The sequence below is a fragment of the Micropterus salmoides genome, unplaced genomic scaffold, assembly GCF_014851395.1.
Source record: "Micropterus salmoides isolate LMB-PRFRI ecotype aquatic unplaced genomic scaffold, ASM1485139v1 Ms_hic_scaffold_15, whole genome shotgun sequence".
In the NCBI taxonomy this organism is placed as follows: domain Eukaryota; kingdom Metazoa; phylum Chordata; class Actinopteri; order Centrarchiformes; family Centrarchidae; genus Micropterus; species Micropterus salmoides.
In genome coordinates, this window is record NW_024040596.1 from 1,685,939 (window position 1) to 1,704,022 (window position 18,084).

The 18,084-nt window shown below is 45.3% G+C and overlaps 1 protein-coding gene across 2 annotated transcripts in view; it reads right to left on the minus strand.

Annotated features, from left to right (window-relative positions):
- enox1 (ecto-NOX disulfide-thiol exchanger 1) overlaps positions 1 to 14,695 on the minus strand; it is a 116,327-nt gene extending 101,632 nt beyond the window's left edge. For both annotated transcript variants that reach the window (XM_038720005.1, XM_038720004.1), the window contains exon 1: positions 14,445 to 14,695. The gene's annotated coding sequence lies outside the window, so the exon portion shown is untranslated. The remainder of the gene's footprint in view (positions 1 to 14,444) is intronic.
- Positions 14,696 to 18,084: the final 3,389 nt, after the last annotated feature.

Sequence of the window (18,084 nt, forward strand, 5' to 3'; positions counted from 1 at the left end):
GCTGTTTGAGAGTTAAGACTTGGTTTTAGGGTTCAGGTTAGGCGTGTAGCTGTGATGGTGAAGGTTGGGGTGAGGGGCTGTACAGCATTAAGCCAATGAGATGTCCCCATTCAGATAGGAAGACAAATGCATGCGTTTCAGGTTTAGCTGAGGTGTCGCAGATAAGCAGCCAACTCACTGCTGCTCCTCCCATTAGGCCGGCTGAAGAAGGATGACATGACGTCCAACACCCTCCCCCACTCATCACACCCCCCCCTCGGGGTTAAGCGTAGGTTAAACGTTGAGAGTCTGACACGATGCGTATCTGCAGACAAACATCCATCCCTGCTGTCACACCGCAGATCTTTGCTTCCTGCGAGGAGTGTTACTCAGATGTGAGTAAGATCTGGTTTGAATTAAAGTCTGTCTGAGAGGAACACAAACACACTTTGACACTCCAACGCCAATCAACGCTCGACTTCTGTATGTCTATGTCGGGGGGGGGGGGGGGGGGGGGGGGGGGGGGGGGGTGGACCGAAGAACCTCAAGCACTTTTTATGACAATCGTAGAAAAGATCATACAAACCAAGATGCACACAGGAAGAATCATGTCGCCGTGACGTCAGTGAGTCGGCTGCATCATCAGCCCAATGTCAAACTGCCAGCAGCTGAACCAGCTGTTAGCAGTTAGCGTGGGTGTCCAGACAGCTGTCACTGGATCACTGCGATACTGAAGGAAACTTAAAAACATGAAAACCCTCAGGAAGGTTCTGGAGCGTCCCTCTCTCGGATCTCACAGAGGATCTCTGAACGGATATCAGAGATAATGACGTTCACAGGAAGCGGAAAATATGTGTTTCATTCAGTCACTGTTTTAAAGAGCGTCAAATCTGACGTCAAACTACAACAACTAACGCCCTGTTGTTGTTGTTAGAACGCCTGTCCCTCTCGTCTAAAATCAATTAAATTTTAATCGATAACGTGATGTTGACGGAACACAAGAGGCCGAATCCGCGATGTGCACGCCGCAGACGCCCGGACCGTCTGCGGCGTGCACATCACAGAGAGACCAGCAGTGTTGCCCTGTATTCAGCACACCAACACAGCGAATAACCACTCTACTGAAATGTCACACGATGATTAATATCAATGTGCAAGTAATGATTTTAACTCGCGCAGCGAATGAGGGTGAGCGAGCGGCAGAACATGACGCTGAAAGTTAGCGGAGGAAAATATTAGCAGTAAGTTTCAGTCTCAACGTGCAGCGTAGGTCACTGTGTGTTCGTTAATAAAAGTCTGTAGTTTCCCCAACTGCTGGAAAAGTGAAGGCTGTTAGCGCTAGCTAACGTCTCCCCTGTTTTCAGCTGTTATGTAACGTTAGCTAAGTTAATGTGTGTGAATGGTGAATGTGATGTAGAAGCGCTTTGAGTGGTCGCAAAGACTAGAAAGGCGGCATTCACATTTACATCCTGTTCACATGCTGAACATCATGATAATTATTTTTCAGTTTTCAGAGTCTGACAACTAGTTGTTAAAGAAATGAGGGACCATGGACCTGAGGTTAATAAAGTAAATTAGCAGATGTTTCTTTAGGATTTTAAATGCTTAGTAATTACCCAGGGATCCTGTATAGAGAAAATGATGCATCAAAATGCATCGATAATCGTTTTATGACGCATCGCAGCCCTCTGGATCGTAATCGAATCGTGAGGTGCCCACAGATTCCCACCCCGAATCCACACTACTACGCTTTTGTTTTAAATTGTATTTTTAAAACAGAAACGATCTCCGTCCACACCGCAGTTTTAGCTGCGCATCAGAATTGATCTCCATCAGGTGGGTGGAGCTTGAGACAGTACCTTTACTTCTCTCACCCTCCTCACCCCCCTGGGGAGGCCTCACAGTTTTCTCCATATCACCCTCCCCCTCCTCCTCCGGTGTGCCTGCAGCAGCAGAGATCAGTGTGGCAGCCACAGGACAGTCAAGGACAGTGAGCAATGGGCTTTTATTAAGGAGCAGACTGCTGTGGACAAAGAAGACGGATCATCCACCAGCAGGAACAATAGAGGGAACAAAATGCCTGCAGCCTGCCAAACCCTCCGCTACACCGACAGCAACATGCACCCTCTGTCTCTCTGCTGTCGTCCTAATGAACATATTGCAGCTGCCCTGATTTCCACCAGCTGTAACATGGACTCTGCTGACTCTCTGCCAGCCTCCGGGACAGCTGAGACCGACCGACACTTCCTTCACCCTGTCCACGAGGGACGCAACAGAAGAGATCCAACCGTCCACCACAACCTGGAGCCAGTTTCTTTACTCTGCTGAGAGAAACAACCTCAGGATGTGGAAAATCCCAGCCTTCTACGAACCGTTTGAACCCGCCGCCAAGCAGAGTTGGGCACCGACAGAGAAAGAGAGAGGAGGAGGTGGACAGGTGAGGACAGAGACAGACAGGTGTTCAGGGCGACAGAATTAATCACTGATCGTTACACACAAGAACAAAAAGGTGTCTTGTCTCCGTGTGTCCAGGTGCTTCATGTCCAGGTGCTTCGTGTCTCCGCATGTGTCCAGGTGCTTCGTGTCTCCGCATGTGTCCATGTGCTTCGCGTCTCCGCATGTGTCCAGGTGCTTCATGTCCAGGTGCTTCTTGTCACTGTATGTGTCCAGGTGCTTCGTGTCTCTGCATGTGTCCATGTGCTTCGTGTCTACGCATGTGTCCAGGTGCTTCATGTCCAGGTGCTTCGTGTCTCCGCATGTGTCCAGGTGCTTCATGTCCAGGTGCTTCTTGTCACTGTATGTGTCCAGGTGCTTCATGTCCAGGTGCTTCGTGTCTCCGCATGTGTCCAGGTGCTTCGTGTCTCCGCATGTGTCCAGGTGCTTCATGTCCAGGTGCTTCGTGTCTCCGCATGTGTCCAGGTGCTTCATGTCCAGGTGCTTCGTGTCTCCGCATGTGTCCATGTGCTTCGCGTCTCCGCATGTGTCCATGTGCTTCGCGTCTCCGCATGTGTCCATGTGCTTCGCGTCTCCGTATGGGGGACAGTTGCTGCCGAGCCCAGCAGCATGTTGAGGATCTGCACACATGGCAGCAGCACGTCCTGCTATATTTAACACAGACAGACTGAAAGCCCGAACACAGAGCTGTTAAACACATGGTGTCGGGGCTGGTTCTGGTGAACTGGAGTCCAAACTGAGTCTGCTTCCAACACAAATGGGATTTTAAATGGGGTCTCACGGGGCAGACCACTATCTAATCACCGCACCAGATCTTCTCGCCTCCTAACACTGAAATAAAAAGGAGGAAAATGGTTTCACTGGAAGGAAAGTATTACTTCTGCAGATCCGGCACAGGATTCGAGTCACATTTGAAAACAATAAAACTGAGAATGAGGACAGAGGATGATGTATTTTATTAGAAACTGCTCTCTTCATGAAAACAAAGACCCTGTTCACACTTCACACGTCACTTCAGCCCAAATATCTGTCCAACATCGAAATATCTAATATCTAATATATAAGTGCGAACGCCGCCAAGAAGACTACATGTTTCATAATTTCACATCAGAGACACGACTACGCGCTGATTTCACATCAGAGACACGACTACACGTTGATTTCACATCAGAGACACGACTACGCGCTGATTTCACATCAGAGACACGACTACGCGCTGATTTCACATCAGAGACACGACTACGCGTTGATTTCACATCAGAGACACGACTACGCATTGATTTCACATCAGAGACACGACTACGCGCTGATTTCACATCAGAGACACGACTACGCGCTGATTTCACATCAGAGACACGACTACGCGCTGATTTCACATCAGAGACACGACTACGGGCTGATTTCACATCAGAGACACGACTACGGGCTGATTTCACATCAGAGACACGACTACGCGCTGATTTCACATCAGAGACACGATGATTTCACATCAGAGACACGACTACGCGCTGATTTCACATCAGAGACACGATGATTTCACATCAGAGACACGACTACGCGCTGATTTCACATCAGAGACACGATGATTTCACATCAGAGACACGATGATTTCACATCAGAGACACGACTACAGGCTGATTTCACATCAGAGACACGATGATTTCACATCAGAGACACGACTACGCGCTGATTTCACATCAGAGACTCGACTACGCGCTGATTTCACATCAGAGACACGACTACGGGCTGATTTCACATCAGAGACACGACTACGGGCTGATTTCACATCAGAGACACGACTACGGGCTGATTTCACATCAGAGACACGACTACGGGCTGATTTCACATCAGAGACTCGACTTCGGGCTGATTTCACATTAGAGACACGATGATTTCACATCAGAGACACGATGATTTCACATCAGAGACACGATGATTTCACATCAGAGACACGATGATTTCACATCAGAGACACGACTACAGGCTGATTTCACATCAGAGACACGACTACGGGCTGATTTCACATCAGAGACACGACTACGGGCTGATTTCACATCAGAGACACGACTTCGGGCTGATTTCACATTAGAGACACGATGATTTCACATCAGCAAAAATTATTAACTATTCCGATGCTCTTTCAACTGCATAAAGATGTATCTGATTCTAGATGATGAAATGTGAATGTTTATGGTTTTCTGGGACATTAAATTTAATAATTTTTGGTTTTTTGACATTGTGACAGATATTTCTATGTTTTTCTGTCATTTTATAGACCAAAAGATCGAATAATGGAAAGACTAATAGACAGATTAACTGATAATGATCACAATCATTATAATCAGCCCTATATACTTCTAATCTATAGTCTGAGTGCTTCGCTCTGCCTGTTAGACAGACAGGAAGTGAATCCCGTTTCCTGTCGCTCTCCTCTGCAGTCTTCAGCACAAACCAGATTAGCTTGATGTGCAGCCAGAAAAAGACCCCACATCACTATGTGCACACACACACACACACAGGCCATTGTGTGAATTAGAAAGCACTTCAGTCACAGCAGCTCTTCCCTCCGGCTGCTCCGCTTCCTCCATCAGAGAGTCTCCTTTGATGTGTTGCCACGCCGTGAACTGGCTCTCTGTGTGTGTGTGCTTTTATTTATGTGTGTCTTTTATAGCGCTGATCAACAGAAAATCAATCAGCTATTCTGATCATAGATTGTTTAAAAAGGTGCAGTGTGTAAGAACTGAGACTCTCCACCTGTCAAATTCAAAGTGAGCGGGCAACAAAATCGTGCTCAGCAGCCAGCGGGAACGACAGGGAATACATTTTAAAACAGAGTTTTCAAACGAATCCATCTCCGTCCGCACCAGCGTTTTAGCCACGTATCAGAATTGATCTTCGTCTATATTAAAGTGGCTTAAAACGCACATCACGTGACCGTTCACGTACACTGGGCACGTGCGTGCCGGTGTAAACAGGAAGCAGATTGTCTACTCCGCAGCTGCAGAACTCCAAAACTAAAACTCTGTCAGCAGCATCGTGTGCATTCAGCACTAACACGCTACCCCGGAGTTTAAAACCAAAACGGGGTCAGCAGCGTTTTAGGCGTTCGGATATACCGTTTGGAAATGTAGCACGTAACACCTCTGCAGACCTTGACTGTTTGAGCTTTGGTGTGCGCCCCTTTAGAAAAACTGTAAACAGAAATATAGATCTGTTTTGTCTAACGTGCAGAGGAGGGACAGTAAAGTGAGCCCTGAGCGGTGCCTCTCAGGCTGCAAACAGCTCATAAAGATTATTGCTCTGATCGAGCGGTAATAATCGATGAGAATAGAAACAGTTAGAAGACACTGTAGGGAGCTCTACCTGAAGCTTTCAGAGGTTCAGTCCTACGAGATTTCCATCTCACACAGGCTGACCTGGTGTGTTCAGACTCTCTCACCACAGATTCAAGTGTTTCATGTGTTAAAAACAACACCAATGCTCATGAGCAGGCTCTGAAGTTAACTTATTAAATTTAAGTGCTAAACGAAGGAATAACATTCAGCTCATTAAATGTAAATAATGCCGTCTTTCGATGTTTAAGATATTTATACAGAAACATTATAAAACTGACCCGTGTCTCTTATGAGTCCCCAGACTTTATGTAATTGATATACTAACTCACCAGAGAAACCCTCTAAAGTTATTCACCCGTAGGATTGCAGCAGTTTCACTCTGTAAGAACTGAAACTGCAGCTTCACGAACATCTGTCTTCCTGCATCAAGTCAAAACTGCAGCCCAGCATCAGAAAATACAACGTGCTGCACTGTAAATACAGGAAATGAACTCAAGTACGGTACTTTGGTATATATTCATACTTTGCTTAATTTTCTTTTGTCCGACTAATTGATTAATCTACTTGAGTATTTCCGTTATGCAGCTTTACAGTTCTGCTCCACCACATCTCAGAGACAGATATTGTCCTTTTTCCTCCGCTGCATGAAGAGTTCCACCTCCTTATCAGCTGGAAAATGCATCGTCACAAAGCTGCAAACAGTCTGTTTATCTGACTGCGCGAGGTTCAGGACAGCGACGCCACAAACACACGATGATCTCACAGACCATGATGCATTGCTGCAAATTAAACTACCCGGCAGGATATAAATGAACTAAAAAGATCCATTATAAGACAGCAGGAATATTAATCCAGAAACATAATAGTGAAGATTTTACTGCACTATTAATACTAAAGTACATTTAGCTGATAATACTTACATACTTTTACTGCAGTGAAGGACCCGAGTCCTCAGATAGACGCTGCCCTGCTGCTCTGAGCCGGCTGTAAATGTCAGGGTGTAATTTATATGACAGAGAATGAAAAACAGCTGCGAGAGAGGAACTTGGTTTCGAGCCAACAGTCAGTCTGAATCCTGCAGCTCCGGATCAATACCCAGCTGGTGACCCACACACACCAACCATTAACTATCCCTGAGAGGACTCTCCCTTGATTATCTCCCTTCCCCCTCTCTACTAGCCGTTACCACGAGAACACGCCTCATCTCCTTAAAAAGGTTTAATAGATTTCAAAAGTCTAACAATGACCTGGTACATCTGTTGTTCAGTTGTGTACTTCAGGAAAGCACACGGGGCAGAGCTGTGGCGTCGGCCCTCCCAAAGAAAATTGTATGTTATTTGACTAAAAACTGCAGACTCACATTCAGTTTTAGACTTTTAATCATGTCAGTGTTTCACTGGCTTCATCCGTCCACTGCAGATCTACTCTCCACTAACTGCAGGACGAACAAGGAGTCTATTAGTATTTTATCACTTAGTGTCTATCACACTAATGTTCATTTTATAGTATACCGTTAATATAATGTCTATTTATTAATGATATATATGATTTAATGATCTATTCACTATGCTCATCATTACAGTTCTGTTAAAAATGTAAATATTGTGTATATCCGTATGTCTTTAAAGTTATTCTTTATATATTTCTCTACTTACCAACTTTCTATGAGTATTCCTAATCCCTTTATGTGTCTCTCGTTATATCAGCAACAGAGACACGACTTTTCCCTCGGGGATCAATAACTTAAAACAACATGATTAATAGTTTCAGATAGTAGTAATCTGTATAGTTTACCACTACTATAACATTAAATCCAGCTCCAGCCGTTTCATTTTCGTGAGTTGTTTTCATTAAATCTAGTCTACACTACAGCTGACCCCTAATAGTCGAAGATTCGATGCTTCGATGGGCGGAGCCTGATACGACGGTCAATCTCACAGTTGAAGCTTCGCAGCGACACAAGGATCACGCCATTTTGGAGATACAGGGGTGCTCAACGTCTGATTTTACACAGAACTACCAGTTTTCTCCCAATAAGTTAATATACAGCCTGTTACAGTATAAATTTCAACGTTTAATGCTGTAAATAAACATGTTAAAAAGAATAAAACTTTCAATAAATGTTTTTAAAATGCATAAATAAATCCTAAATTGAGGAACACTTGCTGAAGAGACGGAGCTCCAGCTTCACTGGTGTTGTGCCGAGTTGTTCGCCCCTCGCGGGACTTTCGGATAATTAATCACCGTTGATGAACCACACAAAGAATATTTTATTGTTTTTAAACAGCCGACTACCTGAAATAGACCCGCGAGGAACCGCGACGTGCACGCAGCTGCGCAGCACGGCATGCACACAAAACTCTACGCAATAAGCCTCAGTTTAGCTGGAAATATACAGTGTAAGTTGAATGAATTGAGACTGCAGCTCCGCAGCCTCTCAACATTAAAGCGGAGCCACCACGTGTTACTGACCTCCCCCTTCGGCTCAATCGCTGTACACAAAAACACACATGACTGGACTATCAGTCGACTACAGGCAGCACTAGTCTACACGGGTCTCTACTTAGTTAATGCTACGTACTAACTCATCAATAATCATATCCATTCATGCAGAACCGTTCAATGTTTCCATCGCATGCTTTTATTTTATGTCCCGCCCACATCCAGGCTGTGATTGGTCGGTTGACGAAAAGTGACTTTGTCGAGCGCATCGACTTTATGAAAAGATGTTTCTGATGAAGCTAAATGAGCCCGACCTTCCTGATCTTCTTCAGCTGCACACGATGCCTCTCTTCTTGTCTAACAAGCTGCTGCAGCGGTTTCTTTTTTACAGATCTGCAGGATTCAGGCGCGTTCTGCTCCTCGTCAGTGGTTTGTGCTGCACCATGTGTGTCCACTGTTTTATCAACACCACACTCTGTCAACAGGGGCCTTTTCTTCTGTAAACAGTAGATCCAATGATGTGTTGTGGATTTATTTTTCATTCATCTGACTGTTTGTCACTTAATAATGCAGGAGCTACTCCGAAAAAGGCTCCACAGATAAATGTCAGGGGTCGGCGGGGGATTCAGGTGATGGAAAACTTCTCTAAGCCTCTACGAATCTTTCGAGGAGGAAAACTCACGTCCACATGAAGACGCTAACCTGTGGGGAGATGTGACACCATCTTTTAGGCTCCATCCGCACGATTACGTCTTCGTTCTAAAACTCAGACCTTCTGCTACGTTTCCGCCTCCTAAAACGTTGAAGTCTGAAAATGCGGCTGACCCCGTTTTGGTTTTAAACTCCGGGGTAGCGTCTTAGTGCTGACAGGTGAAACGATGACGCTCACGTTTGGCTTCCTGATTGGCTCTTATCAGACATGCAAAGTAGAAACACGATGCTGCTGACAGAGCTTTGTTCTACACCGTGCATGTCTCCATATTTGCTTTGCGACGACTCCCAGTCTGTTTCCCGCCGCCATAGTCTCTTTGTGCTCTCGTGTTACTTTCAGTTGCAACAGTTCCACCTCTTTGTCGGTCAAAGAAATCTCTGCTGTGGTTCTTCGTTCGTCTCGGAGATCAACTCTGATACGCAGCTGAAACGCTGCTGTGGATGGAGATCGATTTTATTTTGAAACTCAGTTTTTAAACAAAATTGTGTGGATGTGGCCTTAAAGGAGACCTGTTATACTGCATTTCCAGCCCTAAACTGTAGTTCTGTGACTCCTGTACGGCAGCTTTGCATGATTCAAAGTTCCTATACTGATTCTTCATGTAGGCCTTCATTTCAGCCTCTGTCTGAAACAAGCTGTAGATGCTCCTGTCTCTTTAAGGCCCCCCCTCTCACAGCCCACTGTCCTCTGATTGGCCATTGTCTTCTGTGTTTACCAGGTTCCTTTGTGGGCGTGGCCAGCATTCTCTGCATGGAGCAAATTACCATATATGGAAATCTGGCTCAGAATGACATCACACCGAGCCGGTTTAAAACAGAGCGTCCAGAACGGGGTGAAATCTGAGGTTTTGGCTCACAGGGATTTCTTTTAAATACTTTGACCTCATTATTTGAAGCTCTGGTCATGTTTAACACGAACATCCAACATTATAACTTTGTAGAAATGCCAGAATATATGAAAAAGCACAATTGGTCCCCTTTAAAGGCCGACATGCTGAAACCATCCATCCATCGTCAACCGCTTATCCTGCGTACAGGGTGCCGAAACCAAACCTCCTAATTCTAACCTTAAAGGACGGGTTCTTAAATCAATCCCGTCAGAAGCCCGTTTGCAGCAGGAGATAGTTTTTAAGTCACCTTAATAGTGTCTCCTGTAGCAGCTGTACAGTGACAGTGAGCAGTTAGCGTGCAGGATCAGCTTTCTGGTGGAGTCGTGTTGTAAATGTGACGTGGCGGGCAGATAATAACGATCATCACAGCCAACAATCTGCTGCCTGCAGGCGATCAACAGGACCAGACACCGCGGGTTTGGTCCGCGTCACTGCAGCAGAATCTGACACCACTTTGACTCACTCTGCTGGTGCGGCTGGACGGCCGTGCCAGGCGTGGCCGACGGGGGATTACGGCGGCGACGTGACCCGCAGGCCTGCAGGGGTCTGATGGGTTCCCCCAGGATCCTCCTCAGAGTGGACTGAGAATCTCCTGTTGTCTCCGCGTTTCATGCATCACATTACACCGCGCGGCAGAAAGCAGCCTGTCAGCTCCCGTAATGCGATTATCCGCCCTCTCCGTGTCTCTCGCAGATTTCTGCCGAGCCACCTCACAAACGCTAATTGACCCCACGCTGCAGCGCTCAATGGGGACGAGTGTCGCTAATTGCGGTGGTATTTTAAGATGCGGTGGGAGCATTAGGCTGCGTTCCACCACGGGAGGAATTAGTCACAAGAGATGACTCCACCGCCGTTTGTTTGTGTGTGAGAGAGTGTGTGTGTGTGTCTGGTTTTCATCACAGTGTGGGGACTCGAGCCTGACATCAAGCTCACCTTCTGGGGACAACGAGGCGTTTTCTGTTCCCGCAGCTCCTTTTAAAGCCTCACCTGCCCGTTTTAGCTCCTCATGTTCACACTGACCACAAAGACAGAGTACAGATCAATTTCTGCTTTTTGTTTCTTCAGCTCGTCTCTATTTTCTTTTCTTAAAACTACACGCTCTAAATATTAAAGGTAATTTTTGGAAATATTTACAAATAAGCGAATGCATCACAAAGGGTGAATTTAGTCGCAGCCAGAATACACTGATGAAGGTTTTGGACCCACCTAATATAAAACACAGAGCAGCAATATTCTACAAGGCATTTAATGGTATACGAGAAGATTTATGTAAGAATCTGAGGATCATTTGGCAGAAAGACCTCGGGTGTGATCTGAGTGAGGAGGATTGGTTAAATATCTTATCAAATACAAGGAAACACATGAAAGAGGCGAAGGGGAAATTTATTCAGTACAAGATAACTCATAGATTTTATTTCACCCCTTCAAAACTACATAGAATGGGCTTAAAAGGAAATAATTTATGTTGGAAGTGTCAGAGTGAACATGTGAGTAAGTGGCTGGGTGTGGTGGTACCTGTATCACCAAGTCAGGGGACCAAACAGAAATGTCAAATATATCCAAATATGAACGAGGGGTTTCAAAAGTTGGGATGGTCACAGCTGCTTGAATAATGGATGGAAAGGATGTCAGTTGCATCATATGAACGCATGTTGGCTAGAATTAACAACGAAGAAGAAAATTTCAGGAGGGCCTGGGAACGTATCTTTCTTCTTGACTGTATGTTTTTATGTGTGTGAATAAAATAAAAAACCTACACGCTCTGTTACTAAAAGGTACCAACTGTACTATCAATAATAACTGTGTGTATGTGGAATTTACAGCTGGACGGCTGTCTTCATGACTTTAATCTGTCTATTGCATTTGTTATAATGCATATTGATAAATGACCCATTAGCCTGTATAACCCCTCGTTGCTCCAGAGGCGTGAAAGCGACAGCTAAATGAATAAATGTAAATGCATGTACTATACTTTTACCTTTGTGTCTGTACATGCATGTATGCTGCAGGACCCCCTCATAAATCAGGTGATCCCCTCATAAATCAGGTGATCTTTTAATAAATCCAATTAACAGTAATACTGTGGATGCACAAAGAGGGATTTTCACAATAAAACACAGTAACTCTGAAAGTTCCCGCTCCCCAGCTGAACTCATAGAATGAGGACTTACTGCAGGAAGGATCAACCTCAGACCTGGACTGGATTTCCCAGGCCCGTGCTTGCTCTGGAGCCCAGAGGCTGATATGTTGCACGACTGATTGTGGTTGTTCTGTTTTTGTTTAATGTGACTGGTACACTGAAACTGAGTTGCCCTACGGGGATAAATAACTTAATCAATCAAAAGAAATTAATCAACAACTATTTTGATGATTTATTAATCATTTCAGTTGTTTCTTTAAGCAAAAAATGTTAAAAATGTGAGGATTTGCTGCTAATCTTTGGGTTTTTGACTCTCGGTTGGACAAAAGAAGCGATTTAAAGACGTGACTTTGGGCTCTGGGAAACTGATTTTTTCACAATTTCTTGACATTTTATAGATTAAACATTAGTCGATTAATCATGAAAATAGTTGGCAGATTGGTCGATAATGAAAATAATCGTTAGTTGCAGCCCTAGTTTGAATAGATTTGAATTGTAATGCTGCTGCATAACAATCTATGCGGCTGTTTTTTTCTGGTGGATAAGCAGCGTGGTGACGGCAGTGCAGGTGAGCCAGACTCACCTGTCGTCATCTACAAAAACACAAACGTGCACTCATGGGACGTCGCAGGACTAAAACCAGCAGATCATTATGAACCGCCTCGTCCTCCTGAAGCGTTGCCAGATTACAGGAACTGTTTGTGATTACGGCTCCCTGATGTCCTCGCCGCGGTGCTGAGGGCGTCGCCCGGGTGACGAGTTACCCGGAGCGCCGCGTTGATGCTCAGGGCTGCAGGTAAACAGCTGCGGAGCTACTGGGGTGTGATGTGTTGCACGTTACTGAGTAATAATAATATTGTTTTGTTGTTATTTAATCCGGAGAGCTGCAGCGAGGCCTCTACAGGCTGCAGGAGGATGTAAACACACACACGAGGTAAACTAAAAGTGTGTACTCGCTCGAGTGTTTCTCAAATCCACATCCCAGACTCTGTGAAGCAGGTCAAGTTCCCTCCGTCACTATTCAAGACTATTCTCCCACAATGCAACGCACAGAGTTCTGGCTCTGACCAAAACAGAAACCAAAAGAGATGAATGTGAAGATGTGGTGATATTTGTTGGAATATCCGTCAAATAAACTCCTCCCCCCCCGACACAAACTGTCTCAGACTCTCCCCTCTGGCAGGAGGCTGCGGTCCATCAGGACCAAAACCTCTCGCCACAAAAGCAGCTTCTTCCCGTCTGCAGCCTCATTAACAAGCCCGGGTCTCTACTGACACTCCCCCTTTTCAAATAATACAAATGTCTGTATGTAAACGCCGTTTAATCTCCCATCACGCCTAAACCTGTCACGTATTGGTGGTTGTATATTTTTACATTGTACACGACACTCTCTCCTGCTGCACAACACAAACCAGAGTAAATGTAAATATCACCACGTTGTTCTTTCTCTGCAAATACTTGTATTATTTTTCTCTATTCTTCTATTATTCTTTTATAACTTGCATTTGTTTATTCCATATTTATTTATTTCTACATTTATTTATGTCGACAGTATGTTTGTCTGCGTGTAGCACCTCATCACCACAGCAAAGTCCTCGTATGTGTAAAACACTACTTGGCAACAAAGCTCCTTCTGATTCTCATATATTTATTGATGTATTTATTACTGATCCCACAGTGGGTTTTTTTTATTCGTACAGCCTTTGATTGCAGTTTTGAGATGAAAACTGTTTCTGATCTGCTGCAGCTTTTAAACAGTAAGTTAAATTTAATTATACCGAACTGAACGTTTACAGCCTACAGATGTTTCTTTGTATGTTAATGAAATGCTAATATACAGATATAGATGTAGAGTATATAACTAAAGCCTCTGTAGTCTTTAATAAAGTGTGTACAGAGCTGAGTTTGTGTCCATCATGACACTTATTGATCATCTCTGTCTCAGATCAGGGGCATTCAGAGGATATCTGAGGCCCACGCGCACTAACAGCTGCTGCTGATGGGTGGTCAAGGTGACTTGATATGAAGGACATCATCCTCCAGCACAGCGGATCTCCACACCACCACGCACGCACGCGCACGCGCACGCACGCCCCGGCTGCAGGTGAATAACCCCGCACACACACACACGTCAGACCCTGAAGACACTTCGCTCCGGGCTGAGGCAGCGGGACAGGACCAGAGACAGAGACCCTTCACTTTCTGTCTTCAACAGGAACCAGAGACTCTCGGGTCTCCAGCTCGGTGCTGAACGCGGAGCTCGAGACACTTTAAGCTCGTGTTGTGGAGAGGTGGCCCCGCAGAGCCTTTGTGCGCACAGCGGAGCTGCGGGATGCAGATCCCGGACCCCGTTTTAATAAAGCGGTCTTAATTGGCTCGTGTGTGATGAACGGGGCTTCACGGTGACGGGCTGACGGGCGCGCGCCATCAGCTGGAGGAATAAAAACGCACAGCGGACAAATCAATCCGGGCTCAGAGGATTTGAGTCCTTACCGGTTCAGGCGGTGACGGGATCCGACACAGGCTCCGGAACCTCCGCGTTAATAAATCCCGGTGCAGGTGAAGCTGGTCCCCCTTTCTCTCTGCAGACACCGAGCCGCTGCTGCCTCCGGTAGGACGGAACCCGGGGCGCGTCTCCGAGAGAGAGAGAGCGCCGTGCACGACGACCGGGTCTGGTCTCTGTCAGCGGGGAGGCGACTGGTGGAGCCTGGGACAGCGGGGACAAGGATGCAACATCAGATCTAAGAAACACGGCAGGCAGAGTCCAGTCTGAGTCCGACCGTGACACCGGGGGTCCACCGGTCTGCACCGACACACCGCTGACGGCCCCCGGGGGCACGTTTGTGCCAAAATAAAACATTTGTCATTAACACATAAAATAAACACAGTTGATCTGATCTTACTTCCGTTGTTCTACCTGTGATGTTTGTTGTTTATGCAAAGCAGAGTCCTTGTTTGTGTGAAGCTGCAGGGCAACAAATCTGATTCTGATCAATAAGGACTTTGTTGAGATCAATAGATTCTCCAGGCTGATGGTCAGAGGCTGCTGCAGCGCCCCCTGTCGCTCAGAGTCAAACACAAAGGAAATCTCTGTTTCGCTTTAAATAATCTGATCAAAATGATTTGAGCAGTTTGTGTTGAGGAGCTGTGGATGAGCTGACGGGGTCAGGACACCACTGACCGCTGCAGGATAAAAAGATCCATCCACGTCTGCAGAAATGTAAAGCTGACACTGAGTCAGGAGAGAGGAGGCTGCAGCCGCTCTGGTTTTCACGCTGCCTGGAGAAAATCCAGTTTTCTGTTTTTGAGAGTCTCACTTTAAGCTGTGGAGCTAAAAACAAACGCTGTGCAGAGAAAGTTCCTGACAGTTTGGACCCGACGCATGAAGCGGCTTTGATAAAATGTTCTGTTTATTCAGGGGTTGAGAGTTTTCGGCTGCTTCATTATCTTTAAGAGAGACGGATGTTACCGCTGAGACAGGACTGAATGCTAAGCTAACCGCTACACGAGAAGCTCAAACTGGGGCTCTGCACAGTGGTGCTTGAGTCAAACGCTAATATCAGCATGCTAACATGCTAACATGCTAACGATAATGTTATCTTTTTATTATCGATTAATATCATTAACATTTTTGTCAATTAATCGATTAAGTCCATAAAATACAAGAAGTTGGTGCAGAAATTAACCTTTTTCAGAACTTTTCAGATGGTCGACATTTCTGTATTATAAATTCTTTATTCTAATAATTTGAGATTTGGAGTTTTTGATTTCCGTAAACTGTAAACATGAAGATTAAAAAGGCCTGAAGTATTTCACTTTGAGTGAAATGAAGCTAAAAAATGAACTTCTCCAAGATATTCTAATTTTCTGCACAGTGTAAGTTTGTCATACATCAGATACACAAATATCGTGTTTCTGCTTTGCATGACTGATGAGACCCAATCAGAGAGCCACACGTGAGCGTCTGCGTTATCGTGTTTGACCGTCTTCACTAAAACGCTCTGCGGAGTTTTAAGACCAAAAACAGGGTCGGCAGCGTTTTCAAACTTCTCCGTTTTAGGACTTCGTTTTAGTCTGGACGGGAGGTGCAAACGTGGCAAAAGGTCTCCGTTTGAAAACCAAAACGCAGTAGAGTGGACGGAAAAGATGGTGGTTTAGGTTATAATAAGTACGTAACTCGTGTGCAAAACATTATTTAACTTCAAACCTCGGTGGAAAGAGACAGAGAGAGATAATTTTGCCTAAACTATTCCTGAATATAAAAAGTTGTATCTACGAATGTTCTGTCCAGCCCTGCGTTTGGCGTGAAGTCAGATCCGTGCAGACTGTGTTTAGTTTCCTCGCAGCTCTGCACCTCCTCCGTTTCAACCATCAGGCTTCAGTCTGTCATGTTAATAAGCACCACCGCAGATGGACGTGAGGCACAAAGCGAGTCCCGGCGGAGAGAAAGAGGCTAATAATAAATTCCACAGCAGCAGGAGGGCAGTGCAGGCCTGGCAGCAGAGAGTCCCAGAGGGCAGCAGAACCTTCATCTGCTGCTGCAGAGACGTCCACCGGGGCCGAGGCGCCACATGGCGCTCGGGAAGCACGTCACATGACCTGCTTTAGCACGAGGCCTGAAACACGCAGAGCGATGGAGCTCACTGTGCAGGAAGATATATTCGATCTGAGGCATAGTTCATCTTAAAACAACACTCATGTCAGTGTGGAAACACGGAAACAGTTTCTGGCTGCTGCAGTCGTTCCTTCTGTCTTTAGCAGCAGTCTGAAGCGGGGGACGATGGAGCGGTGGATAAAACACATGCCTTAGGTGTGGGAGAGGGTTCGATTCCCACTGTGACCCATCCATCGGTGTGTTCCTGAGCAAGACACTTAACTCCAGAGGAGTGTGACCTCTGACAGGTCTAGCAGCTGACCGCTAAATGGTTAAATAACATGAGGTCAGAGTGAGACCGATGAAGTGTTTGAACTGGCACACAGACCGACATCCAGGATATCCTCTTGTTAAAACCAGCAGAGATCCAGGAGTGAGGGAAGCGAGTTCAGACATTTATTGTGAAGTGACACAAATTAAAGACAGTTCGAAGCTTTTCCTCTAACATCAGGCAATAAACAGCAAAGGGAATCAGAGAAATCAAACCCTGCCTGGCCGCACTCACCTCACCTGTCGGAAATAAAACCTGGCTGAAATAAGAGAAACCAACCTAAACCTTCTGCCCAGCTCCTGAACTCACTAACCTAACGCCTCAAACGCCTTAACATTAGCTTCAGAGCTAACACACAGACAGGTGTTTCCACAAAGAGACTTTTATCAGGCTGAGGGTCAGTGGGACCATAAAGATAACTTGAACTGAGGAGGGTTGGGGGGTTCAAACTCTCCTTGAAGCATCATTAAGGTAAAATATTTGGCGTCTGGCTGATCTGTGTTCATGTTTTATGTTATATGGAGTCTTTTTGTTTTATTAAAATATGAGATGAAAATATACGATGCTGTAGTTTCTCTATTTAGCCGGCCGGACATTAACGCAGCGGCTGATGGACAGCTGGAATCTAAACTGGACATTTGGCGCCACCTGCTGCTGAGCAACAGAATCACTTTAACACAGGCGAGACCTTCACTGGGAACTGGTCCAGTGTTCACCATGTGGCGGCTGATGGTGTGCAGGGCTTCTGGGTAAATTAACCCGCTCACCTGTAGTTATATTAAAAAGAGTGATAAGAACCCTATAAAGTCATTTATCACTCAGAAAGAAGCCATTCTGCACAATGAAGGTTTTTAGTTTTGATATTTAAAGAGCATTTTTAATGTTTCTCCTTCACGTTAAATGTTTTGTTTGTTACAGCAGGAAAACAACAGCGCTGCGGTGGAAACGTCAAACAGATGTCCTTTCCTAACCCGAATTCACAAGGACTTAGGAGAAGACAAACATGATACTATAGGTTTAAAATAATATAGATTTTTTACACATCGAATATAAAAACAGTGACAAACTCGGATGTTTACAAAATAGTACGGTGTCCTGTCCAACACAGAATCAAAGCTCCTAAGAAAGGATGTTTGACATTTAACCATCTATTCTTCAAGAAGTAACAACCTGCAGACGGTTATTAGAAATAAAGACAAAAAGGATTG